The sequence below is a fragment of the Ornithorhynchus anatinus genome, chromosome 15 (genome assembly GCF_004115215.2).
Source record: "Ornithorhynchus anatinus isolate Pmale09 chromosome 15, mOrnAna1.pri.v4, whole genome shotgun sequence".
Classification (NCBI taxonomy): Eukaryota; Metazoa; Chordata; class Mammalia; order Monotremata; family Ornithorhynchidae; genus Ornithorhynchus; species Ornithorhynchus anatinus.
The window spans coordinates 22,892,964-22,915,223 of NC_041742.1; the positions used below are offsets into that span (position 1 = coordinate 22,892,964).

General features: G+C 43.2%; 1 protein-coding gene and 1 non-coding gene across 3 annotated transcripts in view; one reads left to right on the forward strand and one right to left on the reverse strand.

Annotated features, from left to right (window-relative positions):
- Positions 1-22,260, reverse strand: part of GPM6B (glycoprotein M6B) — a 100,154-nt gene that overhangs the window by 45,918 nt on the left and 31,976 nt on the right. The window lies entirely within an intron of this gene.
- On the forward strand, positions 8,534-8,671 carry LOC114817103. The gene has a single exon (XR_003764953.1). It is a non-coding gene; the product is annotated as a small nucleolar RNA SNORA7 (small nucleolar RNA).

Sequence of the window (22,260 nt, forward strand, 5' to 3'; positions counted from 1 at the left end):
AAAATAGCAACATTGATGGGCTATTTGCAGAGCTCTGGAAACGTGGAGGGGATACCATGATAACACACACAGGTGTGCAGAATGCAGAGAAGATGTCACAGACCCTCAGGGATGCCAACCTTAGCACCATCTCCAAGAAGGTGAAAGATCAGGCTGTGACAACGGTCGTGGCCTCTCCTTGCTCTCCATTACTGGCAAGGTTTTGCCGATGTCGTCTTGGACTGGGTACTAAAGGATACCATTAATCAAACGCTACTGGAATCACTATCTAGCTACAGAGAGCTGCAAGAGACATGATCTTTGCAGAGGAGGAGAGGATCTCTCTCCTAGCTTTCTGCTACTGCCCTCCAAATGATGGAGTAAGTTGAAGTGTGAAGAGTGGGTGTCTCACTGTCTCAGTGACTCTTTCCCTTTCCAGACGCCTGTTCCCACCTCATCTTAGACCTCCCTGCCTCCTGTCTCTCTCTACTGCAGTCCATACTTCACTTTGTGTCTGGATACTTTTTCTTTCTCTACTTCAGTCCATACCTTTATTGACTGGATTATTTTTCTTAAAAAAAAAAAAAGTTCAGTTGACACCTCCCAACTCCTCAAGAACCTCCAACGGTTGCCCATCCACCTCCAACTCCTCACCTTTGACTTTAAAGCACTCAGTCATCTCCCTCACTCATCCCCTACTACAATCCAACTTATACGCTCTGCTCCACTAACACCAACCTACTCACTGAACCTCAATCTCATCAATCTTGCTGCCATACTCTTGCCCATGTCTTCCCAACCTGGTACTCCCAACCCCCTTCATATCCAACATGCCAGCACTCGTCCCTATATTTGAAACCCTCTTAAAAATCATACTTCCTATAAGAGGCTTTCCCAGACTATTTTCTTTCCTTCTCCATTGCCTACTCACTTGGATAATAATAATGATGATGATAGTATTTGTTAAGCACTTACTATGTGCCAAGCACTGTTCTAAGCGCTGGGATAGACAGATGGTTAACAGGTTGTCCCACGTGGGGTTCATAGTCCTAATCCCCATTTTAGGGATGAGGTAACTGAGGCCCAGAGAAGTTAAGTGACTTGCCCAGTCACATAGGTGACAAGGGGCTAAACCGGGATTAGCACTCACCAGCACTGACTCTCAACCCCGTGCTCTTTCCACCAAGCCTGAGAAAAGGATCTGTACCCTTTTAAGCACTTGATATTTACCTTATCCTTGGCTCCACAGCACTTAGGTATACATCTTTATACTCTTTTCCCCCAGTTATAATTTATTTTAATGTTTGTCCTCCACCTCTAGACTGTAAGCTCTTTGTGGGCAGAAATTGTGTCTCCTGATGCTATTGTACTCTCCCAAGCCTACAGTGCTCTGCAGTCAGTATGCTTTCAATAGATACCATTGACTGAATACCCCACTGTCCCTGTCCCACAGGAGACCCAATCATTAGAACTTTAACTCCAAGCAACATTTATTTCTCCCCTTCTTTCTCCCACACCTCTCTCACTTTCTTTCCTTCCTACTCTTTGCCCTCCTTCCCAACTCCTTTCCCTTCATTCTGAGGCCCTTCCCTCTTCACCCTCCCCACCTCCTCTGCTCCATGAACTGCACTCCTTCCTCAAGGGGACAGCTGGAATAGTCTTGGAGGTCTCCTGAGTTCCTATAAGGATGAGAGGAAGTGGGAGTGGGGCAAGAGAGGAGCCTTGGACCTTCGCTGGACCTTATCTCACTGCGATCACAGAAACCTGGACCCCTGGGCTGGGAACGCCCTGGGGATGAAGAAGGTTTGCAGGACTGGGAAAAAGAATTGGTACGTTCTAAACAAACAGAAGGAACCACTTTTTCACCTAGTAGGTGCCTGGCATCTGGAATTTGTGGCCCCATTAAATGTGTGGGCTGAAAATATCCCTTCCAGAAGGGCATTTAACCGTAAGAAGTCCACAATGTAATATTAAATGAAAATATTAGGGACCTTTAAAGTTACATCTCTAGTCAAGAAGAAGATGGATGCATTCTCCATACATTTTTTGTTGTCACTTTTGGAATCAGAATATTGGGCTAGATGGACCACCAGACTGAAGAAAGTAATGACATTGCTTAAAGCTGTCTGAGCCCAGCACACTAATGCCACACATTGACTGCCCAAGTCCCTGCCACCCACATTTCCCTTTCTCAGAGCATCACCATCCATCTCAGCTGGGCTTAGCACCCCCCCCCCTTCCTACCCCTCAACTGCTGAGGTCTCCCTTTCCCCTGCCTCCCGCTTTCAGCTTGGCACCTGCCTTTCTCCACTCTCAACCCCCTCCCCTCCAGACTGCAGGAAAGCGCCTTGCTCACTCTTCCCCTCCCAAGCTGCCTCTTACATTGATGCTGGCCCGTGGCCCAGGAGGAATTCGGGGAGAGTGATGGTATCAAAAACCTGGGGCAGGTTTTCCCATTCACCTCTAGTTGGTAATTCTTCTACCATCGGCCAAACAAACTGCAGTGAGATCTCACCAACATTGTTTTAACTTCTTGCCTGCGATATCTGCGATATTAACGTGCCTTTCCTATTCATCCTTAAGAGGGTTTTCTCTGCAGCAGCCAACTGCGGAGAAGAGTAAAACAGATTTTACCCAGTGGGCCTCTCAGAAATGACAGATGGCCTCCCTGTTGCATGGAGACAAGATGACCAGGAAAAGCGAGAATTGAAACAGCAAACCCTCCACTTATTTAAGGAAAATCCTTTTTCTGTCATTCTTGAGGAAAACGACAAAGACGTTTCACTCAAAAGTAAATTCTGTTTTCTTCTTCAAAGCACCTATGGATCTTACAGACAGATCTGGAGAAATTCAAAACTCTCCCCCCCCCTTTGTCCAAATTCCTTGGGCAGATTTGATCTCTGGATATAGGATCGTAAATACATTCCAAGATCCTAGCCGCCTGAGGCAACCCATCAGTTAAGTCCTCTGTTCAGTTCAGATGGTTGAAATCTCCCTGCCTGGTAGGCATGTGGGAGGAAAAAAAAGGGGGAGAATACTGGTAAAATCTGTTATAATGAAACTAAGAACTCACTGGGGTGGGGTTGGGAGACACAGACAAGATGGTAAACCTGTGATTTCCCTCCTGAAAATGGACTTTCCATCAATCAATCAGTGGTATTTATTGAGCACTTATTGAGTGCAGAGAGTACTGTGTTTGAAATGCTAAGACCTGCTTCCTGCACCCAAAGGGCTTACAGTTTAGAGGATTTCCATCACCAAAGAATCCAGCACTGCTTCTCCGCTGCCTCACACTGCCCACTGAGGAGACCACTGGGGCAGGATGTGAGGGTTTGTTGGGACGGAGAGCCCGAGGCCACACCGCCATCGGCTGGCCCCACCTGCCCAGCCTCGAAAACCACAGGGAAGGGTGCCAAGACAGGGCGAACTGGACGCAGCAAAGTACCACATGGGACAATCCAGCTCAAACCCTGCGACTGATCAGGGGAAGAACAACCAGTGACCCTGTGGCCCGGGGGTGGGGACAAGCCATTAGCTTTCAATCATGACACTTTGAATCCAGTCCATTTGGGATTGCTTTAAGGCACTGAAGTTGGGAGACTTGAGAAGCAGTAGGAAGTTGGCCAGGTCATTACCAAAGTTCATTTTAGTGAGTGAGTTATCTTAATGGTAATTATTTTCATGAGATTTTACCTGTAATTCAGTATCTAAACCAATCTCCTTCCTTTTGCAATATATGACTTCTTTACCCCAACTCCAAAGGAAAAGGACCAAGGATCCTCTTGCTCACTCTCTCCTAGGATCTTTCATGAGAAGATAAATAGGCAAGTTAGACAGGAAGATTTCTCCTCACTAGTAGACCCTTTAGAGTGGGAATCGGGGGATGACTAACAGGAACTCCAGGAAGGTCTTTAACTGGGGGTCTGGTCCCGTTGACATAGACAGTTGAGCTTGTTATCGCAAGATCAGACAGCAGGCCAAATTATAGCATTTCATTACGGCTGTTAAGATGTAAAGTAGGTCACTCTGGAAACAGCTTCAGTGAACCACCTCAACTCACACTTTGCAGAAATATGTTTGTCTCAAGACCACCTCAAAAATACGACGAGGGAGGCACAAATGTCAGGACAAATTTTACTCTAGAAGAAAATGATAGCATAAAACCCCAAGCCATTCTGAATAAGGATCTGTGGTGTCTGAACCATGTTCTGGAAACTGATCTGCTTTGAATCTGAAAGGAGCATATGGAATTCCACAATGTTCTGCAGACAGAAAACCTTCACGAAGAACTTGGGGAAAAATAACTGTCTATTATGAGTTATTAGAGGGAAAGGTTAGGTATATTTGAGGGAAAGGTTAGGGTGCCAAAGGATTAAGAAAGGTGGGTCCAGGATGGGTCATTAGAGTGAAAGTTAGGGATGTTAGGTAATACATCCACAACTGGAACAATGAATATCAAGGACAGCAAGTATCACAAGATTCATCCAACACTGTTGGAGAGAGAACCTTGGTCTGGATGGCCTGACAAATTCCCAATACGCCAAATTGTATCAACCCAAAAGCCACCTGTAGTACTTACATATTTACTTAGAACCACCCAGAGCCCTGATGAACATATGAATCACCAATTGTAATCAATCAATGGTATTTACTGAGCTCTTTCTTTGAGTAGAGTGCTGTACTAAGTGCTTGGAAGAGTAAAATATCAACGGTTGGGGTAGACATATTCCCAGGTCACATGGAGCTTACAGCTTTAAGGGGGAGACAGACAATACAGTAATGTCTGTAATAAATTGTATATTCAACTATTTTCCTGATTTCACTGCTTGCAAATATTTTTAGGGCTGTCTCTGCCACTACAATGTAACGTGGGCGGTGATCCTTGTTTTCTCTAAAGCATTTATTACACTGGCTTGACTCAGAAGACAGTAAATACCATTTCTACTGCCACCACTTATTTAACCCAATAAGATGCAGCTATGTTAGGTTCTCATCTTTAATTGATCAAAAAAGTATTGTAAGGGAGAATACTGCAGCACTTAACTACCCTAGTATGTGAAATACAACTACTTCTTTCATAAGGTGAAGTAAATATAACTGAAAACTGGAATATAATTTCAAGGGGACAAAATAAAATGGAGACAGCTTAACATGCACGTGAAGAGAGACCACATGCCCTTTTATCTTAAATCTAAAGCAACAGGGAGCAAATTACCTTCTAGAACTCTGGTAAGAATACTATCCAAGTAGAATGGACTTTTCTCCATCATGAAATCAAGAAAGGAATTGCTTCAGTTTCCTCATCTGTAAAATGGGGATGAGATGCCTGTTCTCCCTCCCTCTAGGACTGTGAGCCCCATGTGGGACTGATACGTAGGACCTGATTTTATATTATATCTATCGGAGCACGTCGCTCACAGTAACTGCTTATCAAATACCAGTTATTATTACATTATTACTATTCAGTCGGCCTCTCTTTAATACTGTGGGATAAATTCGATTTACGCAGATAAGTATACCTAGATAAGATAAATCTACAGTCTACAGAAAGCTCCTTGTGGGCAGGGAAAAAACCTACCAACTCTATAATACTGTACTCTCTCAAAAGCTTAGTACAGTGCTCTGTGCCCAGTAAGCACTCAATAAATACGATTGTTAAAAACTTTTAAAGAAAGCCAGAAGATGCTAGCATGTCTTAGCTAGTTATTAGAAACAGTGGGGATGTGTGTTTTTGGAAGGGTGGTGGGGAGGGGGGGTTATTGTTGATTTAAACTTTAGGTTGCAGTTGTATGTTTTGATTGGTCAGCTGCCTTGAATCACTGTACACAGCCTCTCTTGAACTATTGCGACTTGCCAGCTGGAGCTGCAGGAATGTGTGTCTGGCATTACCAAATCATTTTCAAACAAGTTTACTAGCTTTTTATCTGCTTCCCCCAAATGACCCTTTTTCTTTTCCTGCAGAACTGGGCAGAGCTAAAAGGCAACTGGGAATGATGGCTGGTTTTATATTTCAGTAGAAGACGGCAGCACAAGTCAGTGAGGAAAGGGAAGATGGGAACAGTGGGGAGAGATCGTTCCCATTCTTTATGAAACTGCAGAGTTCTCTAAATGAACACAACAATGTGGAAACACTAACTCAGAAAACTGAGGTCATGGATGGACAGAGAAACTCAAACAGGAGAAACATCACCTTATTCTTTCCCTAGTGATTCACAAACATGAATGAATACACATAATGATACTCGTACTAGATGTAATTCTTTACAAAGATTGCAAGAACATAGAGAATACTATTAAAGAAGTTTTTGCAGGTACGTTACAAAATCTATTCTGTCTCTGTTGCACTGCTTGTTTTGGTTTTCATTATTATGATCATTATGGCTATTGTTAATAATCATTATAATAATAATAATACTTATTAAGCACTTACTACATGCTAAGCACTGTATTAAGTACTGGAGTAGATATACAATAATTAAGTCAGAAGACCTTCTCCCACAGTGGCTCAGAGTTTATTGGGGAGGGAGAACAGACATTTAATCCTCAATGCCATCATCTGTAAAATGGGAAACACAGACTCAATCAATCCAGTCATATTTATTGAGTGCTTACTATGTACAGAGTACTGTACCAAGCACTTGAGAGAGTACCATATAACAGACATTCCCTGCCCACAACAAGCATAATAATAACAGTAATAATAATGTTGGCATTTGTTAAGTGCTTACTATGTGCAGAGCACTGTTCTAAGCGCTGGAGGAGATACAGGGTAATCAGGTTGTCCCATGTGAGGCTCACAGTTAATCCCCATTTTACACATGAGGTAACAGACACAGAGAAGCAAAGTGACTTGCCCACAGTCACACAGCTGACAAGTGGCAGAGCTGGGATTTAAACCCATGACCTCTGATTCCAAGCCCGGGCTCTTTCCACTGAGCCACGTTGCTTCTCTACAGTCTTCTCTAAAGCTTACAGTCAAGAGGGGGAGAAAGACATTAATATAAATACATTACAGATATAGACATAAGTGCTGTGGGTCTGGAAGGGGAGCATGAATAAAGGGAGCAGGTCAGGGTGACACAGAAGGAAGTGGAAGAAAAAGAAAAGAAGGCTTAGTCAGAGAAGGCCTCTTGGAGGAGATGGGACTTCAATAAGACTTTGAAGGAGGAGAGACTAATTGCTTGTCGGTTATGAAGAAGGAGGGTGTTCCAGGCCAGAGGTGGGATGTGGGTGAGAGATCAGCGGTGAGATAGATGAGGTCGAGGTACAGTGAGTAGATAGGCATTACATGAGCCAAGTGTGCAAAGTGACTTGCCCAAAGTCAGAGGGTAGGCAAATGGGAGTTAGGATCTGTACCTGGTCCTTTGTCTTCCAGGGCCTTGCTCCTTCTACTGGGCTATGCTACTTCTCATTTTTGAATGCCATTTTGTGGAATGAAAATTTTAATAAGCTGAGTTTTCTGGAATCTCTAAGATCTGTGAAATGAGCATTTTATGTTAGCTAATTCTGTGGAAAATGTTGCCAGTAAATTATCTGTGACCTGGAAGAAATGATGGGAAAGGTCTTTAGAAATGTATGCTCTCCGCAGATTGCTTGGAAATCACTAACGCAATATTGAAAGAATGCCAGGCTGCTGTTGTGAAGAAGAGTAGATTTCTGCCAAATGCCCTGCTCCTCTAACTGTTAGGCCCCTCTCAACAGTTTTTTTTTTAAATGGTATTTACTAAGCGCCAGTCACTGCATTAAGTGCTTGGATAGATACCAGCTAATCAAGTTGGACAAAGTCCCTGTCCAACATAGGGCTCACAGTCTTAATCCCCATTTTACAGCAAAGGGATTACAGCACAGAGAGGTTAAGTGACTTGCCCAAGGATGCACAGCAGTTAAGTGGCAGAGATAAGATTAGAACCCAGGTCAGTGTGACTCCAAGGCCCATGCTCTATCCAATAGGCCACACTGCTTCTCCAAGGAGAAGAAAAATTGTTAAATGTTACCATGCATTTTTATTACTCAGTTCATTTTTGTATGAATCACTACAAATAGAGAAATGGGGAGAGGTAAGGGTTAGCAATAACAAAGTGTGAACACAGGCATAGTTTAAAGTTTGTAAAAAATGCCTTACTGGAAACCCTCCTGGATTTTTCCCTTTCTCTCTCACGGAATTTTACTAAATATTGTTCAATTTTTATTTTAAATCTTGAAAAAATTATCCCGCAGCAAAGTCTCAAATTAAGAACCAAGCCCATCCCAATAGGAATGGCAAACACCATTAAATATGCTCTACTATCCAAAAAGAGAAAAAGGAAATAATAATAATTGTGGAACTTGTTAATCACTTAATATGTACTAAGCACTGTGGTACATTTAAAGATGATCACGGCAGCCCAGTCCCTGTCCCGCGTAGGCCTCACAGTCTAAGGTGGAGGGAGAACAGGTATTGAAACGCCAATTTACAGGTGAGGAAACTGAAGCCCAGATATGTTAAGTGACTTGTCCAAGATCGCACAGAAATGAACTGGCAAACCTGGATTAGAACCCAGGTCCTCTGACTCTGTCCCTCTCAGGGTCGCACCTGGAGAGTTTCCAGTCCTCTACCAGTCTCAACTACGGGAGAGAGAGTCAAGCAGAGGCCTGTCCATTCCATTCCTAGCTTGGCCAGTGGCTAGCAAGTGGAAGGCCATCTGCTACAAGTCAAACTCACCTATGCTGGGCAGCAGCAGCACGGGAGAGAGTCGAGGACGGAGACTCGAGTTTACTGCACGGAAGGAGGCAATGGTAAACCACTTCCGTATTTTTACCAAGAAAACCCTATGGATCCACTACCAGAATGATTGCAGATGGACAGCGGGACGTTCTGGGAGACGTGTCCGTGGTTTCACTGTGGATCAGAAACAACTCGATGGCAATAAAGACCCCTGACTCCCAGGCCTGCGTTGTATTTATTAAGCAACACTCCTCCTCCTTATGTCCTGAGGTCTCATTTTCTTAAAAAGGAAAATTTACTTCAGCACTGCTTTTTCTGTTGCCACATTTTTTAGCTGGCATCTCCTAAAAAATAAAACATTAATCTGGGAGGCCCAAGGTTATGGTGCATTCTAAATTGAGCCAGACTACCCACAACTGGAAATTTTACCCAAGGACACCAGCGACCAAATCTGCAGCAAAATCCCCAAACAGTGACAAAAAATAAATAAATAAAATGATTTAGAAGTCCCACAATGCCAGTTGTAAGACTTTTTCCTCACCGGCTGCTACCCTGGCTTCATTAGGCGGCACAGACTCTTTTTGCTGCTGATGAATGGAGCTTTGAGCCCTTTTTTCTGGTTACCTTCAGTCTCAAAGCTGATGGACCATTTCAACCATTGGGAAACTAACTTTCTGTAATGATTTCAGTGGCTTTCAGAAGCCCCGGATGTGTAGTTATTGAAAGAAAAAAGAATAGAAGAATCTGGCACCAAGGCAGAGAATTTTGTTCCCTTTCTGTCCTGTCCCTTTCCTTTCTCATTCTTTTCATTCAAGAAAAGATCCTATTTCCACAACTAGAATGTTTCAACATTTTACCCAATTCTTTTTACTACTCTAGTTCCCCTGCAGTAAAGAATTGGTAAAAAGGAGGAGACATATGCTAAAGCAGGTAGATTCAGGAAAAAAGCAGTGAGAGAGGAGGGTTTAGGAGACAAAGTGGCATGGCTACTTGATTGCAAAAATGTTGGCATTCTCTCTCACTAGCCTCCTCGGCTACCTATTTCCCCTCCACATTTAGCAGCAATTCCAGGCCATGAGCTTTGAGAGTGTCCAATAGCTTTCTTGCATATCTGCTCGCTTCATGAACTATTCCCAGGTCACGCTCAATACTCCTCCCTAGATCTTCTCTCTGTCCCATTCTCGGCTCCCCTGCACCTGTTCCATTGCTCAAATCCTTCCTCCTTCCCCTTCAAAGCCATTAGGCCACAGTGCTCTCTAGTTTCAAAATCCTTCTAAAAATCCTACCTCTTCCAATAAGTTTTCCCTGATTAAGTCCCTAAACTCAAGTCCCAGCAACCCATCAGCCACTTCTAGAATTTCCATATGCAATTATTTATACCCTCCCCCTGCACTTATTCACATAAGCATTTTCAACTGTACAGTCGATTGATTTTGATTACCCTATTTGTAAATATTTTACTGTCAGTCTCCTCTTCAGAGTGGAAGACCCTGGAGGACAGTGAATGCGTACTGTGTTTCTGTTGTATTTTCTCGGGCATTAATATAGCATATTACATCCACTGGATGCTCAATAAATACCTTTACTATTATTACCACATCTCTACCTAACTTCCCAGTCTTCCTGAAATCCTACCTCCTCATGAAAGCATTCTTCAACTAAATCCCAGTAGTCTATGTCATCTAATCATTACTTATGTAACCACCTACATACTCTAGTTATTTGTTCACTTATTTATTCCTTTATCCATCTTTCCTAAGACATGCTTCTCCAGTTGAATCTGCAGTCTTCCTCCTCCTCGTCTCCCAGGTTGTTGTAAATAACTTGTATCTGGGTGTTTTTCCTATGAGATGATAAACTCCTGGAGAGCAAAGCATTTTATGCTTCCTGTATTTTACTCAAAGGCTAGTACTGTGCTCAACATCCAGTACGTGCTCAATAAACAGTATTAATAAATGAATACTAAATGACCCTAAATGGTCATAAACATTAAAAGCATTTGAAATCAAAGTGACTCTTAGAAAGCTGAGAGGATAAAACCATTTTCAAAGGCAGAATTTGTAATTGGAATAACTGGGAAGTGCAAGAATCGTGACTTCACATCAAGCCTAAATAAACCACTGGAGTCCAACGGCACTTCCCAACTTCACCTCCACAAGCAGAAGAAACAATACGGCTACACAAAGGCCCTGTCCCATTAGGCTCCCAAAGAAGCCAAACCTCCTCAACCCAATCAATGAATAGTAACCACTGAGTGTAGAGCACAGTACATAGTGGAGAATAAAAGAGAGGCAGAAGATCCAAATTCCTGTCCTCAGGGAGCATTCAACTGAGGTGACAAACAAAAGAATGCAAAAATAGAACTACCACTCAAATAGTAGAGTATGAAATTTGATGAGCTTCCGAGGGATTTGATCAGTTGGGTTCTCTCTCTCTTCTAAGCTCCCTGACATAAGAAACTGTGTCTAATTACTGCCTGGGTATTATCTCCCAGTGCTTAGTACAGTGCTGTGCTCACAGTAATTGCTTAATAATATTAATAATGTTGGTATTGTTAAGCGCTTACTATGTGCAGGGCACTGTTCTAAGCACTGGGGTAAATACAAAGTAATCAGGTTGTCCGACGTGAGGCTCACAGTCTTCATCCCCATTTTACAGATGAGGTAACTGAGGCTCAGAGAAGTTAAGTGACTTGCCCACAGTCACACAGCTGCCAAGTGACAGAGCCAGGATTCCAACCCATGACCTCTGACTCCCAAGCCTGTGGCCTTTCCACGGAGCCACGCTGCTTCCCTATTACTACTCCTCTTTCCACTATATTCCTATACTACTACTCCTCCTTCCACTATACCATGCTGTAGAGCAGAAGGGGCAGGAGGGCCATGGTCACGTGCCTGCACAAGGACATAATTCCCTGCCCTTTAAGGAAGTAATGCTAAGAAGTGGGAAAGAAAAAAACACACCCTTTTTCCCAGACAAATCCAGTTGAGTTAGAAAGGACGAACTCTTACAGAGTTTGAGTTACATAATAGTTTTCCTTTATCCATTTGGGTCAAGTGAGGGAAAATTCCATGGCAAAGATTAAGCCTTCGCCTGCTTCTGCGGAAAGGATTCGGTTTCCCTCAAGTTTGGCAGTGACATTCTTGGCCAGCTCACATCCATCCTTTCTCATACTTGTAAAGCGGAGCAATTCATTGCAAGCGCTGTTCCAGAATTCTGTGATTGATTTGCACATACCACAAAAATTTTTGCCCTTTCTGGGACCAGATAATTTTTTTTATTTTACTCCTGATGAAATTCTCAAGTGATTACTCATAAGATTGTAGGACACGAGTTGCTAGCTCCCTCAAACTGGGTCACGCTGCACTAAAGACTCCACTGCGCGCACTCTATACCATGTGTACCTAAAGACTGTCCTTCCCTACACTGCTGTATTTGCTATTGGCTGTTCAAAACCCCTGGAACCAGTTATGTGATGAAGGCTTTTACTTTCAACAACAATCTGCCTTGGCTCCTGGACCAAATCAACCAGGGATGCAACTATTCCATGGAGAGAAAATGGAGGAATTTAGGAACTCTACCTAGGGATTGAAGCAGACCACCCAGTAAAGGGAGAGATGGGAAAAGACAGCAGGTAAAGGCTCCTGAAAATACTATTGTCCATAGGAATAAAATCCTTAATGGAATCCAAGACTTTTTCACATTCGAGTTCTATATTTCATCAAATCCTCTTTCCATGTCCCATTCCCGATTCTTCCCTTTGCTTTCTACCATAACTTTCCCCATAGAAGGGCCTCCTGCTCATTGGCAAGCCAATAATTGAATGCTCAATTGATACTGCTGTTGCTACTATTACTGTGGCTCTTAAATTGGTGGGGATAATGTCTTCTAACTCTACTGAACTCACCAGAGCACTCCAAACAGTGCTCTGCATAGACCCAGGGCTCAATAAATATCGCTAATTGACTGGGATTACCGGGAGCATTAGGTGGAGTTAAAAGACCCAGATGGAAGTCTGTGCACTCTTGATGACATCTGTGCCTACCAAAACAAGTTTTCACGATCAGTATTTATTTCCCCCCGGATGCGTGGGTCCTGAATTCAGGTGTTTTGGGCTCAATAACATGATACTTATGATTTATGTAAAGAAAGGCTCACCAACTGGACTACCTCAGTACTAAAAATTGGAAATAAAAGCTGCTTCCACACATTCTCGGCCTCTTCTCGCCCTACTGAGGAAAGAACTGCTGTAACTGTCGCCTTGCTTCTGGCCACTAAGGATTCCTGCTCCTGTCTTTTTAATGGTATTTGTTAAGTGCTTACTACGAACCAAGCACTGAACTAACCACTAGGGTAGATACAAGCTAATCAGGTTGGATACAGTCCATGTCCCACATGGGCTCACACTCTTAATCCCCATTTTACAGATAGGGTAACTAAGGCCCAAAAAAGTTACATGACTTGCCCAAGGTCACACAGCAGACAAGTGGCATAGCCAGGATTAGAACCCAGGTCCTACTGACTTCCAGGCCCATGCTCTATCCACTAGGCCACTCTGTTTAAGTTGTGTTTTTAATGTTTCATCACTCCTGTGGTATCTCTCTCCAATCCCTTCACCTCTCAAACTTTTAGACCGAGAGAGAGACAGCGATCTTGTTTAATTCCCACCTGTGTATTTTCTCCCAGTACTTAGTACAGTGCTCTGCATACACTAAGCACTTAATGAATTCTTAGAAAAAATATTTTTAGTTTTTACATGTGCAATTGTTGCCTGATTTGCTATACAAAAGAAAGAGTAAAAATGTGAAAACCATGATCAGGACAGATGTTCAGACAAACAGACTAAATGTAATTTAAGTGCAAAACTGGACTTGGGTAAAGGATGTTAAATAATAATAATAATGTTGGTATTTGTTAAGCGCTTACTATGTGCAGAGCACTGTTCTAAGCGCTGGGGTAGACATAGGGGAATCAGGTTGTCCCACGTGGGGCTCACAGTCTTTATCCCCATTTTACAGATGAGGGAACTGAGGCACGGAGAAGTTAAGTGACTTGCCCACAGTCACACAGCCTGACAAGTGGCAGAGCCGGGGTTCGAACCCATGACCTCTGACTCCAAAGCCCGGGCTCTTTCCACTGAGTCACGCTGCTTCGCCTACTCACACACCCTCCCCTGAACCGTCCCTGACTAAGCCCCTTATTCTCCCACCCGTCCTCCCTTTTGCAACAACTCTTGATGGAATGGCCAACAACAAAATCCAGGAAAGAAACTTGGAGATGAAATCCATTCACCTGACTAGCCTCACTTAGGAGTGAGATGGTAGATGGGCTAAACACTCCTACTACTTACTTCTCTCAAGAAGCATAGGAGGGCTTAAACAAAGCAGCGTGGCTCAATGGAAAGAGCCCAGGCTTGGGAGTCAGAGGTCATGGATTCGAATCCCAGCTCTGCCACTTGTCAGCTGTGTGACTGTAGGCAAGTCACTTAACTTCTCTCTGCCTCCGTTACCTCATCTGTAAAATGGGGAATAAAACTGTGAGCCCCACGTAGGACAACCTGATTCCCTTGTGTCTACCCCAGCGCTTAGAACAGTCCTCTGCACATAGTAAGCGCTTAAATACCAACATTATTATTATTTACCTGAGTGATTTCCTAATAATAATAATAATGTTGGTATTTGTTAAGCGCTATGTGCCGAGCACTGTTCTAAGCGCTGGGGTAGACATAGGGAAATCAGGTTGTCCCACGTGGGGCTCACAGTCTTAATCCCCATTTTACAGATGAGGGAACTGAGGCACGGAGAAGTTAAGTGACTTGCCCACAGTCACACAGCCGACAAGTGGCAGAGCTGGGATTCGAACTCATGAGCCCTGACTCCAAAGCCCGTGCTCTTTCCACTGAGCCACGCTGCTTCTCCAACCTCCTTCTCCTACCACAGCCCAGCCCACACACATTGCTTCTCTAATGCCAACCAACTCACCGTACTTTGGTCTCGTCACCGACCCCTTGCCCACATCCTCCCTCTGGCCTGGAACTTCTCGAAGCCCCTTGGTATAAGAAAGACCAGCACTCCCGCAACCTTCAAAGCCTTATTAAAATCGTATCTCCACCATGAAGCCTCCCTGACTAAAACAAAGCCCTCATTTCCCCTACTCCCGCTCTCTTCTGTATTGCCTGTGAACTTGGATCTGTAGCCTTTAAGCACTTGATACTCACTCCATCCTCAATTCCACAGCACTTATGTAGCCATAATTTATTTTTATGTCCGTCTCCCCAGCTGGAAGGTCAGCTTTTTCCCGGGCAGGGAACGAATCTTCCAACTCTCTTGTGTTCTTCCAAGCACTTAGTACAGTGCTCTGCACAAAATAAGGCTTCAATAAATACCACTGATTGATTAAAATGAAGACTGCAATTCAGCCAATAGTAGAGAGGTACTTAAGTTCACTTCTCCCTTTTATCCATACTTCCCTAGTGCACTAGTTTCAAGCTTCTCTATTTAAGTGACAATTCAGCAACTCCTTGTAGAGCCCTCTTAAAATTCAAACAATGATGAGCTCCAGAAAGCTGATGGAAATGATTAGACTCTTCAATCACATAACACCATCACTTCCTCACAAAGTCATTTTTATCTTATTTTCTTTTACAGAGAAGCACCACAAGAATACCTAACAATCCTGTCACACAATAAAACACATTATAAGTCCAACTGCCAATTTTTTTAGCACAGGGGATATAATGACTAGTGCTTTTATACAAATAATTGAATTAAATAAGACTCCAAGCAAATTAAAAATCTGATGCAATCTTGTTTCTACGAATAGAATCTATCGTTCATTTTGAAAAGAATAGTCACTTCCCTTCGGTGTCAAAAATGTGTTCTAAATAAGATTGTAATAAGACTATATGGTAAGAATATAATTAGAATATAAAATAAGAATATAAATGATTGGTATAAGGGCTGGGAAAATGTCTTCTACTTCTTCTATGCCTGGTACAACAGTGGGAGTTGAAATTTTCTTCTAAAATGTAGGCCAGGAAAAGAACCATTCTCTAAGAATGGAAAGTCAGCAGATCAAATCACAGGATGAGCTTCTGGCAAGTCTGCTCCTACAACCATGGAGGAGGCTGTTTGGCCTGCTAGAAAGAGCACAAGCCTGGGAGTCATGAGCCATGGGTTCTAGTCCTGGCTCTACCACTTGCCTGCTGTGTGACCATGGGCAGTTCACTTCACTTCTCTGTGGCTCAATTTCCCTCCTCTGTAAAATGGGGAGAAATTTACTTTCCTCCCTCTCCCTAGACTATGAGTCCCAGATGGCACAATGATTGTGTCTGATCTGATTGCCTTGTATCTACCCCAGCACTTAAATCTAACAATTGTTCTTGCATCTAATTAATGATTAATTTAACCAAATCAGTGCTTTAGGCAAATAACTTGAAATCTCCCTAAGATTTGCAAGCAGCCAGGAGAAATTCAGAATAAGAATGGCTTTTTCCTTTTTCTTTTTTTTTTAAATGGTATTTGTTAAGCACTTACTATGTGCCAAGCACCCTTCTAAGAGCTAGGGAAGATAAAGTTACTCAGGTCAGACAGTCTCCATCCCACACAGGGCTCACAGTTTAAATAGGAGGGACAAGAGCTATATCATCTCCATTTTACAGTTGAGGAAACTGAGGCATAGAGAATTCAAGTGACTTACCCAAGGTCATACAGCAGACAAGTGGCAGAGCCAGGATTAGAACCCAGGTCCTCTGACTCCCAGGCCCATGCTTTAACTACTAGGTCATGCTGCTTCTCAAACAAAAACAAAGAATTGTCCCACAGTTGTACACATGGTCTTTTCAGTGCACACTGGCAGGTGAATGCTCATTTATTCAAGAGTATTTATTGAGCGCTTACTATGTGCAGAGCACTGTACTAAGTGCTTGGAATGTACAAATTTATGTAGTTCTTTCATCTCAGTGTATATGCAGTCAATTTTAAAGGGAATATTTTGTCTTCAAATCAGTCTTCACTCAGTCTCGGCTTCCCTTACGTAAAGCCATTCATAAAAAAAGAGCTACAAAACATGGAACGGCTATAAATTTGTCAGGCAAAAGATGAATCGTTCTCAGGGCCTTGACAATGCCAGTCCACGGAGTTATTCCACAATCTGGAGGCCGGCTTCTGTCAGTTATACCGTAACATTTTGGCAAATCTGACCACTGCAGCCAAAGCCTCCTCCCAGGATATAATTGCTCATTTCCCCTGAGGCGGGGAGTTCTCACTGCACTATACAGTTCACCTGCAGTGAATTGTAAGGGTTTCTACAGCGGTTATGACTCCTGAGGCCCAAACAGCTTTTGAGACCTCAAGGGGCAGGTACTCCGAACTCAAGTGAAGATCCCCATCTAGGAAAAGAGTTTGGCATTAGAGACTTAGCATTTTCCATCCCGGAGGAAACCAGGCACTTCCATAACAAAAACGCATCATTTCCCAACCATTTCCCTAACTAGAACCAGCTACGGACTCCTGTGTGCTCAAGGATGATGGTGATGGGCTTTGTTCTTAAAAGGTTGGCAGACTGCAAACCATAAAGTTCTTATACTGCAGAAGCAGCGGGACCTAGCTGAAACGGCATGGACTTGGGAGTTAGAGGACCTGGGTTTTCATCTCCGCTCTGCCACTTGCCTGCTGTGTGACCTTGGTACACTGTGCTTCTGTTGCCGCATCTGGAAAATGGAGATTAAATACCCGCTCTCCCTCCTACTCAGACTGTGAGCCCCAAGTGGGACAGGGACTGTGTCCCACCTGATTATCTTAGATGTATTCCAGCACTTAGTCCAGTGCTCGGCACATAAAGCGCTTAATAGATATCATAACCATCCTCATCAGAATACAGTTGGATTCCAGGCTCGGCTCAAGTTCTCAAAGCAATGGCAATGCCCAGTGTTCACATCTATTTACACATCCCCTGAATGAATTTGTGTTACATATACGTCTCTATATATTTTTGATGGCAACCCATGGTGCTAGGGAGACTTCTTTCCTTCTCTGGCTTTTGGAAGCAGAAGGCAGGCATTGAACTAGTCACATGATTTTGAACTGAGCTAATATTTGGCCGAAAAAACTGTCCTCTTGAGCCATTCTTATAGTCTTTGTTCCAGCGATCTGCACACACTGAACCATTGTGCCCTACGGAGGCTCTCAGGGATGGCAAACAGGAAGCACATTCTTTTCTAGGAAAGAAAAAGATGTAACTTTTCACTTTCTTTTGCTACAAACGAGGCGATTATCCTTTTCCATTTGGTCACTGCGGTTTTTCTTTGTCGATGGTCTTAGCCAAAAGTGAAATTAAAATAACGTTGCTTGCCCCACTTTTTCCAAGGCACTTCTTGAAAGAAGAATCATAACACGCCTCTCAATTTAAAACATGTCCTTCTGGCGGAGAACCCCCCTAGAACTTTGCACTAGGGAAGCCCCAGGAAGACAGTTCATATGTGCCCTGAACCCCCAGAGGAACTTTAATGGGAGCCTGGGCACCCTTGCCCTTAGAGGCATGCAAACGCTGCTTCCCTTAGGCTGCCGGAATCTTTCATCCCAGAGAGGGCACAGAGCCATAAAACTGCGTCTTTTGCGCATGTGCAATGGCCCTCCACTCCCTTCCCCAAGCCGGAAAAGGATGCACAGAACGGCCAGAGTTAAGACCCACTAGTGCACGGTCCAGTTCAGTCCGTCCACTGGTCCCCCTTCACTTAAGTCCAAAGACACAAATCTCTGCTTGCGTCCTTCTGTCTTGCTGCCAATGGAGAGATGAGGACAGGAGAGAGGAAGAAGTCACTCAACCTGAGGTCTTGGGATCCTTATGTGCCTCTTCAAGCTTTCTGTTCACACTCAGAACATGACCGAGCCACTGCTCTATGTAATGACTTTTCCACCAAATACCAAGTGCAACCCTCACAATTCCCAGCCCTTCTTCCCCAGTGGTCGAATTCTATTCTTCACACCCACCTACCGATGAGGTTATTACATCAGGTGGCACTGTACTCCCCAAGTGTATAGTCCAGTGTTCTGCACATAAGTTTAAGTTATATACCATTGATTGATTGATTGGAACTGACAGAACCTCTAGGTCTCCCCATATTTAACGGCTGTCACCAAGTCAGCAAAAAGAACATAGATACGTTCCTTTCTTAGAATTCACCATGCTTGTGTCTTGTGACTGCATCTGCTCACCTCCTAAAAGAAAATATTTCATAAAAGTGACACTTTAAAGAAAAATTCTAACAGACAACAGGATGCTAGAGAGAACAGTATGATGTCTCCCTAGTGGCCACCCTAAAGGTTATGGGTGTTCATTCATTCATTCAATTGTATTTATTGAGCGCTTACTGTGTGCAGAGCACTGTACTAAGCATTTGGAAAGTACAATACATCCATAAAGGGAAACAATTTCTAACAGCTCTAACTTTTCTCATATCCCTAAGATTATGGGTCACTCATTATCTAACACTTTATTCCTTCTTCTCCCATCACTACTCCTTTAAGTTGTTCTAATTAGCTATTAATGCTCCCAAACCTCCTCTCTCCTCTGTAGCTTTACAACATGACTGCCCCTTCTCCTCCTCCACAACACTGCTGCCCCTGTTCATATTCTGGGGACTCCTTTCACCTAGTTAGCTAAAACCAGACAGTTTAACGTCAATATCTTCACATTATATATTAATTAGAAGTGACTGGGTGAGTAAAGGGCCACTGTAGCTGTATTTTAAAACCATAACTGGCTAGGGAGGCATTTTGCATATTTCACAGATGCTACTAGAAAAAAAAAATTCCATCATGAAAAAAGAAGAAAGTCCAGGGAGGGAGTAAGTTCTTGCCCAATCTTTCCATTTCTCCCGCACTCCGAGGTAACTGAGGTGAAAGCACTTCAGAAAATGAAAGCATTGTACTACAAATGCATGGTATTATTCCATTGACTGCCTGTTATATAGTGGAGAAAAGAGAAAACTTGTTTCAATATTTCCAACTAATTGGCTTGGTAGGATAGGAAAACTGCAGTGCCCAGGCTGGAGAATGCTCGCAGATAGCCTGTCTCCAGGAAAAGGTGAAGTGTTTTTCCAGGATCAACAAGTGAGCAAGCAGAAAACTTTCCCTTTCCTCCTTAATGGAAAAAGCACTATCTCCTAAACGCTTGAAATTGCCATCACTGTGGAAGTCGGAAAACAAAGGCACTTTATCTTTGTAACAGAGTCCATGCCCCAACATGAAAACACAAGAAAACCTTAAAGCACTTAACTTCTCTGTGCTTCAGTTACCTCATCTGTAAAATAGGGATTAACTGTGAGTCTCACATGGGACAGTCTGATTACCCTGTATCTACCCCAGTGCTTAGAACAGTGTTCTGCACATAATAAGCGCATAATATCAACAATTCTATTATTATTAGGCTGCCTCTAAGCACTCATCAGTTGTTCATCTGCACTGTCTTTCAGATAAAATTCCAAAAAGCCTGGAACTTGTAACTCAGATAGGATTGCTTCTCTCATCGCCCCACCAAGCGAGTGACTAACATGGAAATGTGTGGCCATGTTGCAGTTTTCTCTAAGTTCAACCATCCCCAAAGAAGTACAGTTCAGTGCTGTACTTTCAGTGCAGGCTCAATGACTACTGGATGACTGACTGGTCTCTGATTTGAAGCTTATTTTTGGCACTGAGGAAAATTGACCAAACCAAATTTAAATTGAATTCAAGACAAAACCAACCCAAACTTATCTGGCTCAATTATGGGAAGGGAGAGCTAATGGAAGACAGGAAGGAGAGCAGGGAACACTGTAGCAAGAGGTTAAATGGTAGGCTGTAGATGGCAGATAGAGCATTACTGTACCCCTGACACAAACAAACAAAACAGAATAAAAGCTTGCCAATCACCACACAATGAATTCGCATCTGACTGCCAAACTAGAAGTCACAAGACAATGGCCAATTTAAGCTACCCCCAGTTGACAATGTAGCCTTTTAAACTTCTAGAAGCAGAACTTTTGGCCTGTAATAGACTGTAAATCTCTCTTCATAAGCTCGCTGTACTTTCCAGCTTAAGTTATATATAAGCAACACTTGATTTCAAGACTAAAAAATATGAGCATTTTGCCCCCTGAGCATATCCTCTTAAACAATAAGGATCAATAGTGAATTCAATTGGAAAATTATTCTTTTACTTATAATTGGGACGTCTGATCTAAATTTCTATTTTTAACTAATGGAGAAAGGAGCTTTGTTAGTTGAACACTGACTCACCAGGAGTCACTGAGCGAGGCTTCTTTCACTTAATATAGTTTGCGGCTACTCCAGGCTCTTACAATTCTAAAATGAGATGCCAAGTAATGGAATTCATGATCCGTATGTATGTGTGTGTATATGTGTGGTGCGCGCACACATACACAAGCACCAGCTTGGACTGTCCAGCATCTCAAAGTAATGTGGTCCCACTGTAATCTATACACTAGTGAGAACATTGGTCTGAGGGAGGCGGGCCAGCCACCTCAACAGCCGAAGGGAAAAGCTCTGCAAACTTCATTTGCAGCAGGGCTGATGACCTCCTTGGGCATGGCCGGGAAAATGTAGGACGCCAGGTCACTGGGAGGGCTTCCAGGGTCAGGGGTTTCAAATCGTCTATTTCATGGCAGAAAATGAAAATAGCCACCTTGTGACCTCTTTCCCTCTCTTCCTGTTCCCCTCATCTTTCCCTCTCTATTTCATGGCAGAAAATGAAAATAGCCACCTTGTGACCTCTTGCCCTCTCTTCCTGTTCCCCTCATCTTTCCCTCTCTTTCCTTCTCATACTATTTTCCCCAGCATCCCCCTATTCTGCTCATCTTCCTCAGTTCTCTCTCCTTCCCTCCAGTGTTCCTCTTCTCTCTCCCTTCCCCTGTCATTTTGGGTTAGGCATTTTTTCATTCCTTCATGACTTTCCCAGATCTGGAGAAATGAAGGGAGGGGAAAATATTTGAGTCTTTGGTGAGCTAGAGAGGGGGATGTTACTTGAGATTGGCATTTAAATTGAAGTTACTCGCATTTGGATCTCAGATCTGGGACCTCACCTCTTCAGGGTGGGCATAAGGAGGAGAAAGTGGGAAAGGCACAATTTTGCCAACCACTAGATAAAAATGGAAGTGAAAGATCACCGTTCCTCACTAGTGAGGTCACACACCGTGAGGCAGAGATATCAAACTAAATCTTTCTGCATCTCTTCAAGAAAGCTTTTAAATGAGATGCCACCATTGCCAGAATGAGAGATGAGATGATGGGAATGTGGTAAAGTCAGGATGCGATGTTTCTTGCCTGGCAGAAGGAACTTCCATCTAAATCATTGAAAGCGTCTTTAAAAATCTCACGTCCTGATTGTCGAGGCTGAGAGAGCCGTGTGAGCTGGCAGTTCTGAGATTTTCATTCTGTTAAATCATCTCAAGAAAAATCTTCTGATAAATCAACCTGTTATCCTTGGTGAAGGGATGAGTGCATAAAATAATAATTGAGGTATTTGTTAAACACTAAATGTTGGGGTGGATACAAGCAAAGGAGGTTGGACACAAAGCTATT